The following is a 22,354-nucleotide window of genomic DNA, read 5'->3' on the forward strand; positions in this document are numbered from 1 at the left end:
GAGAACATCAGGGAGGGAATTCCAATCACGGCTCTACATGTCAGTCGGTTCTATCATTGGGGTTTTCGGTGCCTGCGAGCCAGCGGGGAAGTGGATTCGGGCGGGCGAGCGAAGAAGCTTCTCCTCGTGTGGCCGAGCAGTGAGCGGGGGGATATGGTACACGCGAGCTACCAAGGAAGATGGCGCGGGCGGGCGAGCAGTGAGCGGGGGTAAATTGTGTGCGGCTGACGATGGGGAAGAGAGGAGGAAGAAGAAGAGAGTAGGAAGAAGAGTGGAAGACGGGGAAGAAAGTGCATTAAATCTCAATTCTACTAGTACTACTACCAGGATATAGGCACCATCCTCCGGAGTGTAAATAGTTACACCGACGACATGTGGGTCTACCACAAGAGGGCCCATATGTCAGTTAATGGAGGACACATGCGCGTAGGCATATTTGCGGAAGCGTGCTCTACTGGCAAACATGATGGTAGTACTGGGTAAGGCTGATTTAGTAACACCAAGACGCTGGTTCAGCTTATTAATTACGTGTCCCATCTGTTGCAGCGTGTATTGTCACTTCACTGCGAAGACTAGTTGAATAGTTCTCTCTGACCGAGATGGGGAATGATGGATCGCGAGGATTACCTTTCTACAGTATCCCTATGCCTCTACGCTCACTTCACTCATTTTGCTCCGTACCTAGTCACTTGTTGAAATCTGTAGAAAGACAAATACTCCATATTTGGGAACAGAGGGAGGCTTTTACTCCGTACTGGAGTATTTGGGAACAGAGGGAGTATCACCATATGGAGGGAACAGAGGAAGTTTGAAATATGAACATGTCAATGGGAGGGAGTAAGCCCCATGCATGCATGCATGCATGCAACATGCAACACTCACACATACTCCACATGGACGCACGCAACACTCACGCACCCATGCGGCACACAGCACACGATGCAACACACATGCTCACGCTCAAGTGCTCAACCTACTCCCTACGTCCGTGAAAGACTGTACATTTAGAGATTTACACATTGACCAGGGTATAATTAACGCCCAAAAGTAGCAGACTTATGTGTGCATGCGACCATTGAGATAAGAAGATTAAATGAAGGCTGTTGCATGCTGTAATTAAGGATAGACATGTAGCCTATACCTACAACACAAGTTGGTGCATTAGTCAATCAATATCGATTTAGATTAAAGGCTAAATGCATTGGAAGTGTAGATGTACATCATGTACTACTACACTCTTTGTTTTATAGCCGATGTACACTCTTTGTTGGAAGGTCGAGGGAGGACACGTGCATGCACTCACATATGCAGCCAGGGCAGTTCGGGCGCAAGGGTTGGACTCGTGTGGCGCCTGCGTAAAGTTTTGTTTAACTGATTTCTTTGCTCCGCACCCTGACAGGTGGGACCCAGAAACCAGGTGACAATTTAACCAGTCAACAAAGTGCCACGTCGACTATGTGGCCGGTCAGTAGGGTGCAATACGGTGCTCTACGATGAGCTAGTGATCGTATAATCGACGCAAAACTATATATAGTGACCGTAAAGAGCGTATTGTTACATACGTTGACCGCCAGTGTATTTTTCTTGTTTCAAATTAAGCCATACTAATCGGAAAGGACGCAGTATGGACTACTACTAGCACTAGTACTGCTTTGATGTGTCCCGTCAACTCGCTGAACGAGGATAAGCTTGCTTACTACGCCTCTCCCTCGCCCACGCGCGCGGTGGTTCGCAGGACAAGGAGAGGGTTTTGACTACAATACCCTCTCCCTCTTCCTCTCCCTCGCCCTCGCCCTCGCCCTCGCGGTGGACGTTCAGCAGTTCAATCAGTGTCAGATTGCCAGATGCATATTGTACTATAGTATCATCATTGTTGGACCTTCCGAAGAGGCGAAGAGGCAAGTGCAAGGTTCAAACGAGTACGAACTGTTGAACCTCCTGAAGAGACAAAGAGCCAAGCGCAAGGTTTTATAGGAGTTGTCGTCCTAGTAGGAGTGTACTACAACTATAGCGAATGATGCTACTGTATGATGCCGCCACGTCACGTATATCGAAAGTTGTGCCACCTTTTTTTCTCAAAGAGCGTGTTGGAGCCCGTGCAACAACCACACAAGTTGCACGTACACATAACACATTTACTAGTAATAAATTCCAAAGGACAAATGTCAGTATGCCACACAAGTTCATCTCCAATTTGTGTGATAAATTTGTGCACGACTAGTCTACATATATTCACAGCGCTGCCATTCACAATTACCGTACTCCACTTACATGTTATAGATGGGCTAAGTGCATGTCCTCCTCCAGGTTCCAGTCCCAGGTGTTCTTCATGGATGGCACAATCCATAGCGGTGGGCAACGGGAATCATTGTCGCAGCTTTCTAGTCCGGTTCCACACGATGGAGACTCATCCAAGCTGAAGTGGCATAAATCAGGGATAGCATGTCCCAACATGTCGTTCATCCGATGGTGCACAATGAAGACACAACCATGCTTCATGAACGGCAGGCCTTCCGTGTCGTGCACGGAAGGTGGCATCCGCTTCACAATGGGGTAGCTGTCCCCGATGAAAAGCGAGTACTCTCCAAGAGTGTTCCTCGGCACCCACGTAGCATCACGGGGGTCGAACTCGGCGCCGTTCATCTGGTATACGCGGCATCCCAGATCTGGACACATGGTGACGTACATAGTCAAGGTCCATGCATAATAATGTTGTGCTCAAATATGGCGGTCAGTAATACTTGCAGCAAATAGTACTACTCCGGTATAGGGGAAGTAAAATAACCGGCTTATTTTATATAGCCACTCTTGGCTACATGGATGAGATAGTAAGACATGGAAAAACAAAAATGGTGGCAGCTAGTGGGTTCAAGTCTTCAAGGGCCCAGCTAGCTATACTCGTCCTCCAAGGTAAAAAAAGTACTCCTACTAGTAGTACTAAGTATACTACTAGTACAACAATGAAAGAGAAGGCGAGAGGGTTAAAAAATGGAATACCTGGGTAGATGGTGACGGTCCGATCGTGGTAGATTGTGTGACCATGTTGCACATCAGTGGTACCATGGGTAACGACTGCTAAGATAGTTGATCCCAATATGCCAAAGTCAGCTACAAGGTTCCAGGTTAGACCGAATCGAGGATGCAAATGCACATCCAGGATCGGCGATCTTATTTTGATCGGGGGATGACTGGTCCCTGCAAAATAATGGAGTACCGTTAAGGATGCAAATGATGGTTTGTGCATTCCGTTTGTAATCTCCCGTACCGTAGGATGGCAACCAGATGAAACAAGTCCCCTGGCTTGTCACCGTGAAGATGCGGCCTAGATGGCGGACGGCGTCTTCGAACGTGTAGGGGTACAAATCTGCCGCCGCCAACATGCGCCACCCTCTGCCGTTACTGCGTCTTGCATTGATGGCAATCCTTATGTCGAACACCGCGATGAGATAGTAATCGTCGTAGCCGCGTCGCTTTGTCGGCGGGTCCGCAATTGCTATCTTCTTCAATCTCATGTAGGCATCATCATACGTATTCAAGCCCAGCCAGTCCGGAAGGCTGATCCCAATGGTGGAGAAGGGGTCTAGCGGAACGGCCGCACTACTGTGGATGTTGTGCAAAATGATGGTGGTATCCGGCCGGAGGTATGCATGCCAATCTTCGTTGTCACCGACCCAGACCTATATATAAGACGGTGGGCAGTGGAGAAATTACGGGATGGAAATGGAATAACTAAGTACTACATGATCAAACTCCATTACTGACCTGCTCATCGGACAAAATCCGACTACCTCTCAACATCGGCAACTCTATCGGAGTCAACGTGCAACCATGGCTAGGGAGCGGTGGATTGTTTAAAGGATTGTCCCATAGAAGAACCTTCTCCTCGAGGACACATGGAAGACCAACAAGCAAGGCCTTTTCCCAAACCTGTTTAAGTAGAGTCTTGAAAAAGTTGGTGCAGGAAGCACCGAGTCTTGCGGCGGTGAGGACGTCGGAGCAGCGTGTGATTTCTCCCAGAGGATCGTCGTCCAAGGTCTCCCAGCCCCGACGAGGAGGAGAATCGCCTGGCGAATCCATGGGAGTAGCGACGAACTGCCTTCTCTTCGGGGGGAGGGGAACTGGCGAGGAGGAGATAAGAGCGTAGTAACCGCAGGGCCTCATGCCTTCCAACTGTAGATCGTTCCTCAGTGAAGGGTGAGGCTATTATTTACTACTAGTACTAGCATTATGGAACGTTATGGGATTGCATTATACTGTAAATAATAGCACTAGTAAGAAATTTTTGGCACTAGGTAGTAGTTTTTGGCGTGGATTAAGAAATTTTGGGTATGTTTTTGCCATTTTTTGTACACGCCAACTAGTGTCAAAAAACGTCTTACATTATGTGACGGAGGAGTACGTACTCGTACTGTAGAAGTACCAGTACTAGTTTTCTCAACTACGAGTATTAGTGCGATGTACTGTACTTCGAGTCTAGTTTAGTCTAGTATAGTGCACCAGTTTTGAACTCTTGAATCTCAGGGCCAAGGAGCTACAGTTGGAAGTGGAGGGTACTACTGTTCTCTAGAACCATCGCTGTACTATCAATGCAGGGGAAGTACACCTGCGTAGTGGCCTAGTGGGTACTCCCGGTGCTATATTAAGCCGCTCCTCTCACGTTGGAGTAGCTGGCCTACTCAGCCGCTCCTCTCACGCACACACTAGCAGCCTGTTTATCAGCGACGGTTACTGCGGTCTGTGGGGGCAGAACATTTGAGTTATTTGATACAGCGAAACTAGGCTTTTCGCTTCCATTTGTGGAGGTGTAATGGATCTCGTCGAACTTTCTTAGTAGTTCCTTCTTTATGAATGAGATGAAGAAAATCTTTTGCCTCTGTTTCAAAAAAACACGTAAAGAGGAATTTCTTTTATAGTAGAGCCGATAATGGAGTGAAGTCCATGCGTGCAACGCCACAAGCTACAGAGCACTAGTAGTACAGGACTTTACATAGAGTACAGAGCCATATTGCATAGTTCCCAATGCCCCGCCAGGCTTTTCCGGCTCCTCGGGCTTAATTGGGAGGCGCTAGTTTAAATATGCTACTACTAGCTGATGAGGAAGCTGCAAGCGAGGTGCGGCTAGGGAGAGCACGCGAGCCACGGGATGCTGGGAAGGAAAACCCGTTCACGTGGCTAGGCTGTCCAGTGCACCCAGATTGTGGGGCCGCACGTCCATTTGACTTCAAAACTCAAACTACCCGTGTAAAATATTGGCTCGCAGCAAAGTGTAGTACTAGTAACTATTTTTTTTAAAAGGCCGCCGTGCGTTCGGCCGGGATCGAACCCACAAAATGAGGTATACACTCCCACGACCACTAGTAGTACTCGTTGGAGTACAACGCAACCTAGAATCGCCTTTTGTCGCTAGTAGTACGTACATTGTTCCTTACAAGAAACCCCTAATAATGCAAGAAACCACTAAAATGCCAAGAAACTACTACCACTTGCATACGTGGCAGACTTAAGATAAGACTACCTTATCAACCATTGTACATGCTCTTACCAACCAAAATCCTTGAGTGACCTCCTACCTCCGACCCGTCCACCTAGTCATCCTCGCCCATGGGACGCAGCTACCGCCGCCGGCAGAAGGTGAGGTCAAAACCACCGACGGTGCGGAGCCCATGTTGCGGCTGCCCGGATGCCAGCTCCGTCCGGCACTCGCGGCCGCTAGCTAGCCAAATAGCTCCGTCCAGCTGCTTGTCTAGAAGGTTTGCTAGCTAGATTGGCACGGCAGCGCGGCGGCTTGCTCGCGCGTGCCGCGCTCAGGCCAGCCATCTGGCTCGAGCGAAGGCCAGCGCGACGGCTTGCCCGCTCGTGAGTCACGCTCGGGCCAGCCTGCCAACCCGTATGGAGGCCAGTGCGGCGTCTGGCCCGTTCGACGGAGCGGCGGCCAACTCGCTCATCACCGGCACCACCGATGAACACGCATCAATACTGTTTGAAGTAATGTTCAGGAAAAATAATGATTTGAGGGGGAATAACAGGATAGAAGGTCAGATGTGGGTCCCTCGTGTCAATGGTCAAACAAAATGTGTTGGTTTAAGCTGCCTCGCCAGCACGGACGTTTGGGCCAACCCAGTCATAAATGGGTTTAAACAAACCTAATCGGTAGGAGTACTAGGTAGTACTACCTCTCTCTCAGTTTACACGGCGTGCGCGTACCCCTAGGTCGTCAATTTGACCAACCTAATACAAGTCATATATTACAAAAAAATACCAACATAAACTATGGAGTTTCTACTTTCAAAAGGTATAATTTTTGTGCTATATAGTTTATATTAGGGTGATAAAATTGACAACCTAGGTATACGCGCAAGACTTGTAAACTGAAACGGAGGTAGTAGTAGTTTTTGGCGTGGATTAAGAAATTTTGGGTATGTTTTTGCTATTTTTTGTACAATAGATTCTTCCTAGGGCTGGTTGAAAGTGGTAGTTTTTTGTTAAATACTCTACATATTGTAAGTAGGAGTGAAAGTTAAGCTTTGGCAGCCAATAAGCAAGGCTAGTTACATAGTGCATATGTGTACATGATTGAAAGTAAATATCAACCATGAGTGACTAATATATTGATGGAAAACTCGAAACTATGGAATACTAGAAAAAAATACATGGTTGGAAATACTAGCAATGTTCATGTCCGTTGCAACGGATCATAATTAGAATAATACTTATTCACAAACTTGGTACAAAACACCCTAATTTTGATATACATGTGTATATTATGTTTCAATTATAATATATTCCTTGGGCTATTTTGGTGAGGTCAGGGAGGGATGTGGTTGGTTTTAAGATACTAATTATGGGTTTTTCTACAAATTGGTAGACAAGCGGGATGTTGGTGAGAAAAGGTAACAACTTACCTCACAATCGTTAAATGTAGATCTAATGGTCAGAAACGACGGATGGCAGACACACCAACATCACCAACTTAGTCTTGTGTAGGAGTACTAGCAAGATCCGTGCATTAACGGAACATCAAGATGCATTTTTTTATAAAAACACTTGTTGTGATTGACCCTTGCGGGAGTAATCCCATGTGTAAAAACTAATGATATCTCAAGAAATATGAGATAAGGTGAAGAGGAGTTGGGTGTGGTGGTGGTTGGTGGTCGGACCGAGCAGAGGCATGGGGATTGACGACGCTGGCAGCGGCCACTAGGCCAGTTTGTTCCAGAGGCTTCCTTTCTTAATTGATCAACAATGAGGTTTGTTGGAGATAAGAATGAACGAGGGAAGGCCTTGTCTGCAAATGTGGAGCAGGGTGCGGGTATCTTTTAGTTTAATTCCCATCCGTCAGATATAGATCAGACGGTCTATATTGCAAGATGGCACACGTACCATCATCACCAACTCGGTTTTTTATAAAAGAAGAAATATAAGTATGGAGATACAAACGTATTATCGATACTTGCTTCCGTAAACTAGCATCTACATTCTATTCAACGCCTCGGCATGTGGGGCCTTAGCACAATGACTTCTCGACTGTGTAAAACAAAGATATTCCCGTCGTCGACAAGGAGGGGGTGACGGCGGCATGCTTTTTGGCTTGCTCTAGTCCTAGTAGTCATACTAGGTGGTCTAAGCACGTGTAGATTTATTCTTTTTCACGTCTCATGTTCTCCATACTGCCACGACTGTTGATGAGTAGACGGTAAGTTATTCACAGGGAAACCCTTGTTGAGCGTGTTTGCGAGAGAGAGAGAGAGAGAGAGAAACAGTGTGCGTGTGCGATATGTTAGAGACTGAGGCAATGATAACAGATTCTTTGTGTCTATGTGTGTGGAGGATAGAGAGATACATGTACATGGGGCTTTGTGTTGTGTAACGTGGAGACACATATACATAATTAGAGAGTGAGTGTGTGAGATACACATGCGGACATGGGGAGAGATGAGGATCCAGATAAATGGTTGTTTGTGCGTGTCTGTGTGTGTTTGTGCACGCATTTGTGTGTGACAAGGAGAGAGTGTACGTGGAGTAGAGAGACCACTGATGGTGTAAGCCTAGTATAAGGGAAGGGGGAATGGTGTGACATGTGTAGTAGCGAGATAGCACGGGGGCGGGTGGGGGGAGCAGACTATTTGGAAGAGACATTGAGTGTGTGTGGGAGAGGGGTGTGAGAGCGAGAGAAAGAGAGAGGTAGCGACGAGAGAGAGGGAGAGAGAGAGAGAGGGAGAGAGAGAGAGAGAGAGGAAGAGAGGGGGCGAGAGGGGTCGTTTGTGTCCATAAATGGCTTATAGATAGGGTGGCAATGTTGATGTTGTCCGAAATTGGCCTATGAACGGAGACACAGGGGAAGCGAGTCATCGTGTGTGTGATAGGGACTTCATGAGAGATCTAGAATAGATGGTGTAGAGAACAATGTGCGAAATTGAGAACGATTATACATTAGGGAGCTATGCAAAGAGTCACGACATATATGTATACAGGGAAGGAGCTGGGGTGGGTCCGCATGTGGGAGAGATAGAAAGAGGAGAGTGGTGCACAAGGAGACAAAGTGTGCTTGTTTGCAGTGGGGGTGGTGTGTGAGGTGAGTGCGCGAGAACCACATAACTAGGGAGATAGACGTTTGGGGGCGACATTTTGTGTGTATGGGAAATATACACTCTACATAGCGCGTGTGCTTGGGTAAGAGAGATAGCGGGAGACCTAGAGAGTGAGGGAAGATATGTGTGCATGCCTGGGAGACAAAGTGATAGAGACCAATGTTGGGGTCCGGACTTTACAAGAGAGAGGGCTGTTAATGTGCTCGTGTGTTGGTGTCTGGGGGAGAGAACGACTTCTCTATGTGTGTGTGTGTGTGTGGTGGTGGGGGTGACTTCAGATAAAGAGTGAGGTGTCTATATTTGAGGGACTTTAGCGTAATTGAGATATTGTGCACTCATGGTTGATCAATTTGTTTCACAGTTTGTACTATGAGATAACGATACTTTTGAACATGCATGATATACCTTGATTTACCAGAATTACAAACCTAAGATTGGAATTTTGGAATTCGACTCCATCATTAGCTTTTGTAATTCATTTAAATGGAGGTACATTTTTTAAGCCGGAATTTCGTGATTTCAAATTCATATATCAAACCTAGAGATATACACATACGGGCATGTTCAAACTTTATAATCATTCACTTTATTCATACACATACACATTTTTGCTTTTGTCATCATATTTAGGATAAACACATTTGGAATTTCATTTGAATTGGACCATATGATGGTATTTGCTTGTAGTATAAATGATCCATAGTTGAATTGAATGGACAATCTAAGTTTTGAGTTGGAGACAATGATTTTCAAAACTTGCACTTTTTTTGCGTGCAAAACAAACAAATTGTCGGCCATGATATCATAGTCGGCCATACGAGAGCATAATACTTATAATTTTAGGCGCCAAAAGCTTTCAAACTTCCCTCTCACATCAAAATATCACGCGCCCGAAAGTTTAGCCCTACGATATTCCTGTTTTACCCCTGCCACATGAACGGAAAAGGGCTGCTTTGGTAACTCCATTGTTTTCCCCTCTTTGCCCCAATCATTCTTCCCCAGAGCTCCTCCCCTTCCCCTCCCCGACCCCCCAACCACGGCAAGCCGCCGAATCTAGTCCTCCGCCGCAGCGGTGGACCTCACACCCCGCCGGATCTACCTTCCGCACCTTGGAACCCCCAACTGCCAACTCACCACTTCACCGGAGCCACTTCAGCGACTGGCTTGTCCACCGCTCCAGATCTCCTTGACCGCCATCATGGTCCACCGCACCGGATCTGCTTAACCGGCGCCCTCGTCCACCACATCGTAGGCCCTTCACTGACTCCCTCGTCCGCCCCTTCGCTGGACCTTCATACAAGCCCTCGTCCTCGGCAACAGATCCGCCTCACTGAAAGCACTATACAACGCGCCCGCCGAAGCCTTTGTCCACTACACCGGACCCGCTCTAGGGACGCCATATTCAACTCCACCGGCCCTGCTTTACCGACGCCACAACCTCATCAGGTTATTTCGATTTGTACTCCTTCGGTTTTTCTCTTTATCATGCAACTGTTCACTTACCACAAATGAGCTTTCTTGTATGTCGACAGGCGCCGCAACCGTAGCACCGGAGCCGCTTCAGCGACGACGACAGCCGGCCCAATCTCAAATGCAACACGAGCACCATCGACGATCCTTAGCTATCAAGTATGACAACGATACCCATACGCCGCCGAGAATCAGGTACTATCATCCAACGGCCGGCGCCTATGTTCACTTTCCGAGCGTAAGCACCGCACCTTTGAATTTCTTCAGGGCATCATTCAGTTTTTCATGAGACGTGTTATTCTGCTTGCACCTGTAGGGCCATAATTCTGGCAGTGAACATGTTACATGTGCTAAATTACATACTAGTGCACATATAGTTAATATGCTTTAGTTTTGTTCTGATGCCACCTGTTGGTTCCATCAGACTGGTTAATGTTCTCTATGCTTAATTACACATCAGCAAACTAGCATGTGGTTCCGCTGCTTTTTGTCCGTTTTACCCTACATTTTCTGATGCTAGCTATTACATCACTGCTCCGAGCCTCTGTTCATTACTTGTTTGTGTGTTCTTGATCTTCCCAAGTTGCATGACTAATTTGATGCTTCTATTAATTATGGAGCTACCAACCCCATCAAGCAAAATATTTGTTCTTTTGGGGTTGGCACCTCGAACAAGCATAAAAATAGAGGAAAACAGATATATTGTCGTGTATGCACACACCCTTCTTTCATTAGTTTAGATGAACCATTGATGATCAATTCGGACAAGATTAAAATTAATTTTACCTAAATAGATGGTGCAGAATAAACTACAACAACTAGATTTGCAACCATGGGATGCTGACGATATTTTCAAAGAACATTGCAACAGCAGCTAGGCTTCACAGCAACATATGGTAAGCCAATGTGTTTTAGTACATGGAAATGTAATGCGAGTGGGCTGCTTTCTTGGCTTGTGCCCTCAACGTGTAATCCTACCGAATTACAAATAGTTCAGTTGTCTGCTTTGCTATATTGCTTGATTCGAATGCTTGTTTGTTGTTACACTATGCTTGAGTTGGCCAATATGTCAGCAGTGCCTACTGTACTATCATAAAGAAATGCATGCCTATTTCATTTGAGTCCTTAACTTTTCCTCTCAACTTCATCACAAGACTGTCTTTGTAGTTTATATGAGGCCACACTGTTAAGTGCTTTCTCAGATTATTTCAACTACTTAGATGCCTTGGCAACTTAAATATAGCGGTTGTACACTCCCTTTCAACTAGGGATGTCAACTAGGTCCCGTTTAATCCCGATTAAAGTCCACTAGTGGTATGATAGTTCAGAAGAGATTTTGTTTTTTGAGGAAAATGAACTAGGGAGGTAGCAAAAACTAACTAGATGGGACTGGCGGATGTCGTTTATTTGCCACTTACATCCCTAGTTTCATCTTACCATTTTAATTTCTTTTCGGCTGATGCTGCTTTGAACCATTCAAATATAGTTTGCCATGCTTGGCAATAATTCGTCTGTCGTTTACCATGTAAGCTTACTGCCTGGATCATATGATAACTATCTCTTACTTATGTCCAACGGAAACCTTTTAGGATGCCGTTCACACTAGGACACAATGTACAAGCCCAGAATCTATTTGTGGAAGCAGTGCACCATCCATGTTACCAGATGGTAGCAGTTCAGAGGCAACACCGCCGGAGAGCAGTCTGAGCACAGATATTATAGTGCTTGAGGCTCTACTAGAGGCAGAAAGAGATGGTGTGGCTGCCATGAATGGGGTAATCTTTATCTTGAGGCTGGAAATTATGGAATTAGCGGCACGCATTATGCAAGCAACCCAAGAATTGGAGGAAGTAAGAATGTTGCATTTCAAGATGGAGGAGGTCCTGCTATTTCTGCTATCTGAAGCCCAAGGTAATCCTAGTTCTTCTTTAGATACCAGTTGAAATTGTCATTCGATTATTGTACTTGCATGTTGTGTCAGGTCTCTGAATGGATTATGTTGCAAGATCCCCTATGTTGTCCGGAATTCCATATTGTCCATGTGTTGTACTGATCTGATTTTTTTAGGCGAGGTAATCCTCAGTACTTGTATGATTGACATAATTGAACTGTTTTTCATGTGAGCATATTGTATTGGATGAAATAACTGTTTGAATCAGAGTGTATCCAACCTACTGAATTCGAAGATCACGACATTTCTAAATCATAATCATGTATAAAGGTGGAATAAATCTTTGTTGTGGTGTTGAAGAAATAAATAACAAAACATATAATTATCTGTGGATATTCATAATCAAATACAAATTGGATTTGAATTTAGTTTGCCAGGTCCTAGGGCAAACGTGAATGCTAATTCTCCCAAGTTTTGAATGAAGCGGCTAAACACCCACTATAATTTTTGGGCTGCCCGAAGCAAGTGTTTGTGAGATGGAAATTAATGTCTACCCCTGACACTGAGTACATCCTTATCGACCGGATTTACACTGCGGTCGATAGGGGTAGACTAGTAACTTCAATCAGACGTGACACGATGGCCTCTGAGCCCATTCAGACACGGTGGGTGCCAAACATGGGCTGCAAAACACATTTGATTCAAGATCGACCGAAAGACATGTGTCTCTTCCTCCATTTCCCCATTCATACACGGTGGGCGGCAAAGCAAACTCTCCTCGTCCGAAATCGATGTAGGCTAATATTTTAAATAGGGGCAGATGTGTAACTTCCATCAGACGTGACACAACCTCCCTACCTATCAGCCCCGTTCATACACCGTGGGCGCCAATCGTGGGCGGCAAAGCACCCTCTCCTCGCCTGAAATAATTACCGGAAAATATTTGGGAGATGGGAGATTACCGTCCTATCCCCAACCGACGCGATGTCCGAAATTTTAAACGGGGGATAAGTTCGTAACTTCCCCCATTTCAGAGAAGCATGTCCCAAAGTTTGAGATCCCCCCCTCCCCTCCATTTCCCCATTCATACACCATCGGCGGCACGACAACCTCCGCACTGCAGCCAGCCTCCTCCGTCCGCCACCCCATCCTCCAGCTTGCCGGAGCCGCTACCCCTACCCTATCGTCCACTGCAAGAGATGGACGTCTCTCATCCATGGCGCTGGACCAAGATCCTTTCATCGCCTCCTCTCACTTCATCGGCGCCGTCGTCCACCTTGCCATTGCCGCTCCTACGACCGCCTCGTCCACGACAACAGGATATATCCCCCGACCCGGCCGTCTGCCGTCTAAAGTCTTCTTCCCTGCCGCCGACAGTCATCGCACCCGCAGCACCCTCAACGTATCAGCATAGGCCTACACGGCGTCGCAAGAGAGGTGGTACTCTTCCATATGTGCTTAAGTCATTGATCTCACCCGGAAAATAGATCGTAATTTGTTTACTGTACTTTTCTTGTCAGTACCAAATCGTAGTGGCTAGTTGAAAGCAAACATTGGTTGCGAAGTAGCTTTGTCCGGTTTGCACCTTCAGATCTGCCACGGCACGGGCACTATACTCGTAAAGCTTATGGTTTCCCCCGTTTATATTCACTACCATCATCGTAGGTGCTTTGTGTCGTGCTAGCACTGCTCCTCAAGACCTCAACCCAAAGCTTACGTGTTGAAATTCGAATCTGATATGATGCTCATATCACTAAAACAGAGAATTTTTAATTGGTCACCTAATGTTCCTATATTCGTTTCGAAAAGCATGTGCGCCACCCACTGGTCCAGCTAGTTTCACTTTCCTGATTTATCTCTTGATGCTTAGGGTTTTCCCCTTTTATCTACTCTACTATGATCTGCGTAGGTGCTTTCTGTCGTACTGGCATTACTCCACCCTTCAAGCTAAACAAGACAACACTCATAATTTGAAAGCTTAGTTGTTCAAATATGATTGTGATATGATACTAATATTAGTTAACTGACACATTTAATTGGTTAGCTAAAGGTCCCACTTGAGTTTCCAAATGCATGTCGCGACATATAGAGAGACAGCATAATTGCATTTCTTTGTCACTTGTTAACCGTACTTTCTTGTCCATACCAAATCTTAGTTGTTATTTCAAAGCAAACATCGGTTGCTAACTACCCTTTGCGCAGTTTGCAGCTTCGGATCTGCCATCCCACTGCCACGGTCAACATTGTACTCATCATGCTTATGTTTTCCCCATTTTATGATGACCACAATAAGCCTACGTGGTTCGTGTCGTAATAGCACTGCTCCACCCATCGAGCTAAACAAGCTTAGTTGTACAAATTCATATCTGATATTATTGCTGATATTAGTAAAACTGAGAGATGTTTAATTGGTGAGCTAAATGTTCCTACTTTAGTTTCAAAATGCATGTGAGCCACATATGGAGAGACCGGAAAGAATAGTATTTCTCTGTGCGCTCTGGTTCATCATGGGTGGCCAACCGACATTGTATTGAAAGACTTGTAATATCTTCAATCTGCTTGCTCTTCTGCTCTTCTTTAAGATGATACTCTTCTCTTGTGGTCGACTGGTCAGGTCGAGTTGTTCTCCCTTAGTATATTTTGAATCTGTCAGGTCAGGTCGACTTGTTCTTCTTTACTATATGTTGAAGCTATCATCTGCGAAGTGTCATCACTTCTGGAGCTCTCATATTTTGAGTAGTAGGCCACATTATATTAATGCACACAACAAATCACATCCTGCATGGCATCTTTTAAAAGAATTACAGAGATAGCACAAAGGGGTTTATAGGGAGGCAGTATTGGATTAGAATCACTTATGCATTACAAAGAAAATCTCACTTGTTTTTATGTTTTCATGCATGTCAGATATTGAACATTATCAAAATGAATATGAGAATGGGCGCATGAGAGGAATATTGCGGAACGATCAACTGGCTAACAAACTTGGCACGGTGGAGGATGGCCTATCTTATTCACCCATCAAGGTGCTTGCTCTAGCTTTGCAAAGTTGTATTGGTCGCACATATTTTGCATCTGACCTCTTGCATTACTTCTACTTTGTTACACCATCTGCTTAGTTTAAGCATCATATATGATTATATGCCATACCTATCCATTTTCTGTACCTATTCCATGTGTCGTCACACTATGTTTTTCCAGTCAAATGTTGTTCTTTCGTAATAGATGTCCAAAAGGAAGAGGGTGAGTGCAGATCCTCAAGGAGTACATACTATGTATTTGGAAAAGGTAGTGATACCTGTTAAATCAGATAGATCAGCAGCCACAGAAAACACAGGCCCAACTGTACCACACTTTACCCCTACTCCATTTGCCAAACACCTATTAGAACTGCTGGGAGCCCAGCGTCAGGTACTGTCTATGATATCAATTCAAAATTTGAACTCCTAAATTTCTGCTTGTGCCTTACCTTCTCTCTTGTATGAAAACTAATTTCAGATGAATCTCCTTGCTCAAAGGATCATACGATCTCAAAACAATAATGGGCTCTGCATTGCTCTCGTCAGTACCTCTCTCCCTTTTGCCTTGTAACGCTGTACTTAATTAATTGCTATTTGATTATGTATCATCAGTCTGCACCTGAGCTTCATTATACTCTATTTCTTCCAATATTATTTGATCTATATTTACTCTTTGCAAAATGTAGAATAATGGCAACGCTTATAAAGAATTTTCTTTGGGGAATTTATTGAATTATACTTCCATCAACATGGAGAAGGGCTTTGTCCAGCCCATGTTAACATGTAATGTAAGTTCATCCTTCTCAAGCCTTAAAAATTTGTTCTAGTATAGATTTGGATAGGCATCATTTCCTCCACTGTTGTTTGCTTTGCTGTTTACATCTGATTGGATGTTTGCAACAACTACCAGTTTCAAATTGTAGTTGTAAAAACATGTTCCTTATGTAGAACAGATCCATTTATTTGCTTATATAATTGTGAAACCTGTTACGTGTCTCCTTGTTTCTCTTTCAGAGTCGTATCTCTTACGCCAGGCAGAACTTTAGGGAAGATAGTGAGCCAAACCATCTTGTGGACAGCGAGATGACCCCAAGGTCCTGTCTTGATGAAGACAGTGAGTTGAAGCTACTCACCAGCAGGTGTGAGACAACCTCTGTGCAGTCGCTGCCTCAATCAGTTCGACTTCTTCGGTCTCAACTTAAAGCGGAAAGGCTTGCTTCAGCTCAGCTCCGACTTGAAGTGAAAGATGCAATGAAGATGTCATAGGACTGCCGTTCGCACCATCAAGCCTTAAATCTAGAGTTGATGCATCTATCATTGACACAACTGAGGTCTACTCGGCTTCTTCAGTTGTTTGGGGGGCCCTTCCTGGCCAGGCCTAGTGCCTTCTGAAGTGCTCTCAGTTTTGTATATTCTTTTGTCAACATGTTTATTTGCACTGGTGGCGAACTTTGATGCCTAGTGGATGTAATATGTGATAGCCGTGATAGCCTAGCGTTAGTTGCTTGCTTATTTATTTCATTGTTGTCTTGTTTATTTGTTTGCTTGTAGTCATTCCAGTTCTTTTTCCGCGGTTTGCTAGTGGCTGCAATAACCTATTTTTTAAAACTAGGCTACAATAACCATGGGCTAATATTTACTATAGTGACACTGGGCCTCCTATGGTCCGTAGAAACAGTGGGCCTTCTACGGGCCATAGAAACAATGGGTCTTCTAAGGGCCATAGAAACAATGGGCTTTCTACGGGTCGTATCATCAATGGGCCTTATACGGGCAGTATGATAACACGGGCCAATAACAGGCCGCATTATGGCCGTAAATGGGCTAGAGTTGGAATCGTCCGTTCATGGGCCGACCATAACGGGCCATCAATAGGCCGTATTTCATGACGCTATGAAAACGGCCCAACGTATTAACAGACCACAAACGGGCCAAGTATAACCACAGGCTGAATTTGGCCCACAAGCAGAAAATGACAGTAACGGGCCGTAAGTAAACGAATGCTGGAAATGAGCCCAAGATTAAATGGTCTTCGAGAAGGCCGAAAGATAACATGGGCTGGAAACGGCCCAATGGAATAACGGGCCGTTAATGGGTATAAAGTGATACACTATTCATTACGGGCTAGTTTCACCACGGGCCATTAATGGGTGTAAAGTGATACACTGTTCATTACGGGCCAGTTTCACCACGGGCCGTTAATAGGCCAAGAGTTACATAGGGCCTCATATGGGCTGAAAGACGTCATGGGCCATACATGGGCCAGAAGTGAAAACGGACTGGAATCATATTGGGTGGCCCGGATGACGCTACTGGGCCTAATTCGGATAGGGCATAACGGGCCTTGGCTTAGCGGGCTGTAAATGGGCTATATGCGAACAGGCCGTTAACAAGATTTCCATGGGCCGGCCCGCCACATTTTGACCAAGTCAAACGGGCCGGCCTTTTCACAGGAATGGGCCTCTGTTGGGCCATGCCACGTGTCGACGTATCATAGGCGCCTTCCGTCCAATGAGTGGATGACATTTGTCCCAACGATGAGCAGACACGTGTTTCCTCCAGCCAATGATGATTTTACACGTGTAAAATCCCCATTGGTCGGGGCTGTTAACGGGTTATCGGATCCAAAACCCAACCGAATAGCTTAACGTCGTTCTGTTACGGTGGATGCCACGTGTCGGTCACCCTTGGCGAAAGCACTTCTCTGACGCGCGATTTATCGTCATGGAAGTGGACACTTCCGTGATGATAATTTTGGTAATGTCATGGAACACTTCTACGACAGCACAGGTATGACTATCTTGATTCTGTCATAAATTTGTCATGGATGTACATGCATGACAAAATGCGACCTACTGTGACAAACACGTATCATCACGAAAGTGTATTTTTTGTAGTGAAGTCGGAGGAGGAGACCCGCCGGCCGTGGAATATCGCTCATCTTTGGCCTTACTACACTTGAGACACCGGCTCTTATGATGTACATATTTCTTGACGATGTATATATTATGATAAGTAATAAAGCAGGACCTCTGTCCTTTTCATCTTCAATGATCATATGGCTTCATCATAATAAAAAAAGATCACTAGGGGGCTTCCTGTTAAAACATAGGTCGTATTCGAACCAAAGAGAACATAGCTGTTGGTACCCTCTTGATCGGCGCAATGCCAAACCCACTAGGGGGCTTCTTGATCGTATTCGAATCATAGCTTAACCCCTTTTCAGGTCTGACTTTGATCGTATTCGAATCAGAGTCGTTAAAAAGGTCTCAACGTCACTAGGGGGCTTCCTGTTCAAACATAGGTCGTATTCGAAACAAAGAGAACATAGCTGTCGGTACCCTCTTGATCGGCGCAACGCCAAAACCGCTAGGGGGCTTCTTGATCGTATTCGAATCATAGGTTAAACCCCTTTTGGTCCGGCTTACTGATCGTATTCGAATTAGAAGCCTCATTTTTTATCTCTGTTTGGCCTAAGTTTTTGACAACAATTTTTAAAGTTTATCTTGAGACTTTTTTGTTCATATCTGAGGTATATATATGTGGTTTCTATTTAACCCAGCTTAACTTTGGACAGTAAGTTTCCAGCATATGACAATCATTAAACATTTGGAAGTCTTGACTTCTAAAGATTGGGTTATAACCCTTACTGCACAGGTCACGTAAACCGGTAGTGAAAATTCAATATCACAGGTATGATATTATCATTATAATTATATTTCAAAGATATGATTCATAACAAAGACTATCTGTGACTCCTTTTTTACACATCAGTGGTTATATATGACATATTATGACCCGCCCTGCGGTAAACCGCCAAGTGTTCTTGTGATCTATTTCTATGTGCAGGATATTTTAAGGATTTTGTTATGCACAAGGAACATAGATGATAAGTATAACAAAGGTTAACATAAAGGAGGCGGCTTAACAATGTTGAGCACCAAATATGTGCATGATGGCACTGTTGGCATTCTGGGAACGGGGGTCCCCAGACTTGCCTGCCTGCGGCCCGCGGCGTGGCTCCACCAGTGGCTCAGTACGGCCCGTCTTCGTCAAGCAACACTCAAGACCCTCGCGGGGCGGACGACACAAGGCCTCCTCAAGAGCGGCCTCACTAAGCTGGCTCGTGAGGGGGCGGAGAGATCAAGGCAAGGGGTACCTCATGAGGTTCCCGTGATGCAAGCGATGACGACCAAGGCCAGGCCCGCGCCAGGTGGGTGCCAGCGCGTGCAGTGTCCTCGTTTCCCCTTTGGTGCTAAGGGGGCAAGCGCAGGTGCAGAGTACCGAGGCATCAGGAAAAGGTTTCCATATCGGTGTAAAGAGACCAAGGCCAGCAGGACGGCAGGACGGAGATCATCGTGGAGCCCAAGATGGCGTCACCACCAGCGCCTTTGACAGGCGAAGACCACCTTTAGTCAGGATAGCTTGTACTAGCTGCCCCCTTTCAAATTGGTTGTTCTTGGATCCCTTCCCGCTCAATATTTGGGGAGAGGACCAGTGCCTCTATAAATAGGACTAGCCACCATAGTAGGAAGGGGACCAAAAAAGGAGAACACCACACCAGCTCAAGAACACCTCTCCTCAGGAGGCTGTTCTTCCCTTGTACTGTTCATCATCAGCCCAAGAGGCAATCCACCACCACCACACAGGAGTAGGGTATTACACCACAACGGTGGCCCGAACCTATATAAATCTTGTGTCTCTTGTGTTGTGAGTTGATTGAGCTAAGCTTAGAGATCACGGCGAGGCTGAGAGCGAGATTCGGTAGGGGGGAATCTTCGCGTGCACCCCAGTTTTCAAACCTCAAGGGTTTTGCCGAAATCCGAAATCCGACATTTGGCGTGCCAGGTAGGGGTGCGCCGGAGCTTCTCCTTCCGTCGACCCACACTCCGCCGGCACCGTGATTTGCCCTCATGGCAGACATCGTGCTTCCGGCTCTGGCGACCGGTGCCAGCGCTGGGGCCAAGGGCTCCGAGCCTTGGCCCTCGCATTACGACAGGTGCAGTGGCCACCCAAGTTCCAGCCAGAGATGCCGCCGCGCTACGACGACGCGACGGACCCGGCGGTTTTCCTCCTGGTGTAGGAGGAGGCAGTTCTCAAGGCTGGGGGCTACGATAGGGTCATGGCCAAGTGGCTTCCCATGGCACTTACTGACGTCTCACGTGCATGGTTGCTCAACCTGCCAGCATCTTCTGTGGCCTCCTGGGAGGAGCTGCGCGACCTCTTCCTCGCCCACTTCGCGGAGCCGGCGCCCCCGGTCATCGCAGCTCTCCTGGGCGGCTCGCAGGCGCCACCCTCAGACCGCCACGTCAAGCCGTTCTTTCGCCAGATCAGCACCGCCCTCGCACGGTAAGGAGCTCCCCCGGGTTGGGTGGCCACCAAGGCCGACCTGGCCTTCGAATCGAAAGACAACCCCGTCACCACCGCCTGCTCGGGTGCACTCCGGATGCTCTGCATGCCCACCATCTACCAAGTGGCCGTCACCAAAACCCTCATCGACGGTGGTGTCGGCCTCAACGTGCTCTCGATGGAGGCCTTCAGCCTCCTCCATGTACCGCTGGAGCGGCTCCGAGCCAGCAAGCCCTTCTCAAGCATTGGAGGCAGTTCCTCCTGTCCCCTGGGGCAGATCCACCTTCCCGTGACCTTCGGCACCTGCAGTCCCAAAAAGCCAGTTTTATTCCCTAGTAGTCCCTCCTGTTTGGTTAAAAGGTCTCCATGTTGGTGTCAAAACCGGCGGATCTCGGGTAGGGTGTCCCAAGTAGTGCGTCTTAGGATCAATGGTAACAGGAGACAAGGGACACGATGTTTTTACCCAGGTTCGGGCCCTCTCGATGGAGGTAAAACCCTACTCCTGCTTGATTGATATTGATGATATGGGTAGTACAAGAGTGGATCTACCACGAGATCAAGGAGGCTAAACCCTAGAAGCTAGCCTATGGTATGATTGTTGTTCGTCCTATGGACTAAACCCCTCCGGTTTATATAGACACCGGAGAGGGATAGGGTTACACAGAGTCGGTTACAATGGTAGGAGATCTACATATCCGTATCGCCAAGCTTGCCTTCCACGCCAAGGAAAATCCCATCCGGACACGGGACGAAGTCTTCAATCTTGTATCTTCATAGTCTTGGAGTCCGGCCAATGATGATAGTTCAGTTATCGGGACACCCCCTAGTCCAGGACTCCCTCAGTAGCCCCTGAACGAGGCTTCAATGACGACGAGTCCGGCGCGCATATTGTCTTTGGCATTGCAAGGTGGGTTCCTCCTCCGAATACATGATAGAAGATTGTGAACACCAGGATAGTGTCCGGCTCTGGAAAATAAATTCCACATACCACCGTAGAGAGAATAATATTTACACAACTTCAATCTGCTGACGTATTTCGTAGCATGACATCACGCCACGGCCAAGCCTTTACTCAAATTGTTCTTATTGTTCCACCTCAGCGCGTTTAGCGAAGCGGTTTCCTTGGCACGTCTTGTCGAAGCAGAGATCGTGTTCCCCTTATTCCGGGATTCCCATCAATACGGACGTGGGTAACCCAACCGCGCCATTGATTGCGGAGCTTGGGAGATAAGCGAGTTTTACCAGGCCGGTGGGGACGCATGGTTTCGTCCGCCCATATATAAGGGGATAAGGATCCACCTTTTTACCTATGCCTTCTTCCTCCTTTGCTTATCCATCTCCGCGCACTTGAGCTCCAGCGCCCTAGTCCGCACATCTCACCTCAACCTTCTCCAACCATGTCTGGAGCGGGAGGCAAGTGGATGGCTTCCTCCGTTACGGAGGGGCACATCAAGAAGTTGCGCAACGCCGAATATTTGTCCAGCGATATCGCGCACCGGCTCCCCGACGAGGGGCAGCTCATCCCCACCCCCGGGCCCCATGAGAGGGTGGCATTCCTTCCCCATTTCCTTCGTGGACTGGGCTTACCACTCCACCCCTTCGCCCGGGGGCTCATGTTCTATTATGTCCTGGATTTCCATGATCTGGCCCCGAATTTCATCCTCAACATCTCGGCGTTTATCGTCATGTGCGAGGCCTTCCTCTGCATCCAGCCCCACTTCGGCTTGTGGCTCAAGACCTTCAATGTTAAGCCGAAGGTTGTGAAGGGCAGCCAAGCGGAGTGCGGAGGCGCCATGGTGGGCAAGATGCCCAACGTCACATGGCTCGAAGGCGCCTTCGTGGAAACCATCAAAGGGTGGAAATCGGGGTGGTTCTATATCACCGAGCCGCGTGACCCTGAATGGGCAGCGGCCCCCGAATTCAGATCTGGCATCCCCACACGGCTCACCTCCTGGAAAGAGAAGGGCCTGACAGGGGGCGATTCAGAGGAGCTGACCGGACTCCAAGCCTGCGTCCAAAAGCTAGTGAACAAAAAT

Source organism: Triticum aestivum, chromosome 4B (assembly GCF_018294505.1).
Source record: "Triticum aestivum cultivar Chinese Spring chromosome 4B, IWGSC CS RefSeq v2.1, whole genome shotgun sequence".
Lineage (NCBI taxonomy): Eukaryota > Viridiplantae > Streptophyta > Magnoliopsida > Poales > Poaceae > Triticum > Triticum aestivum.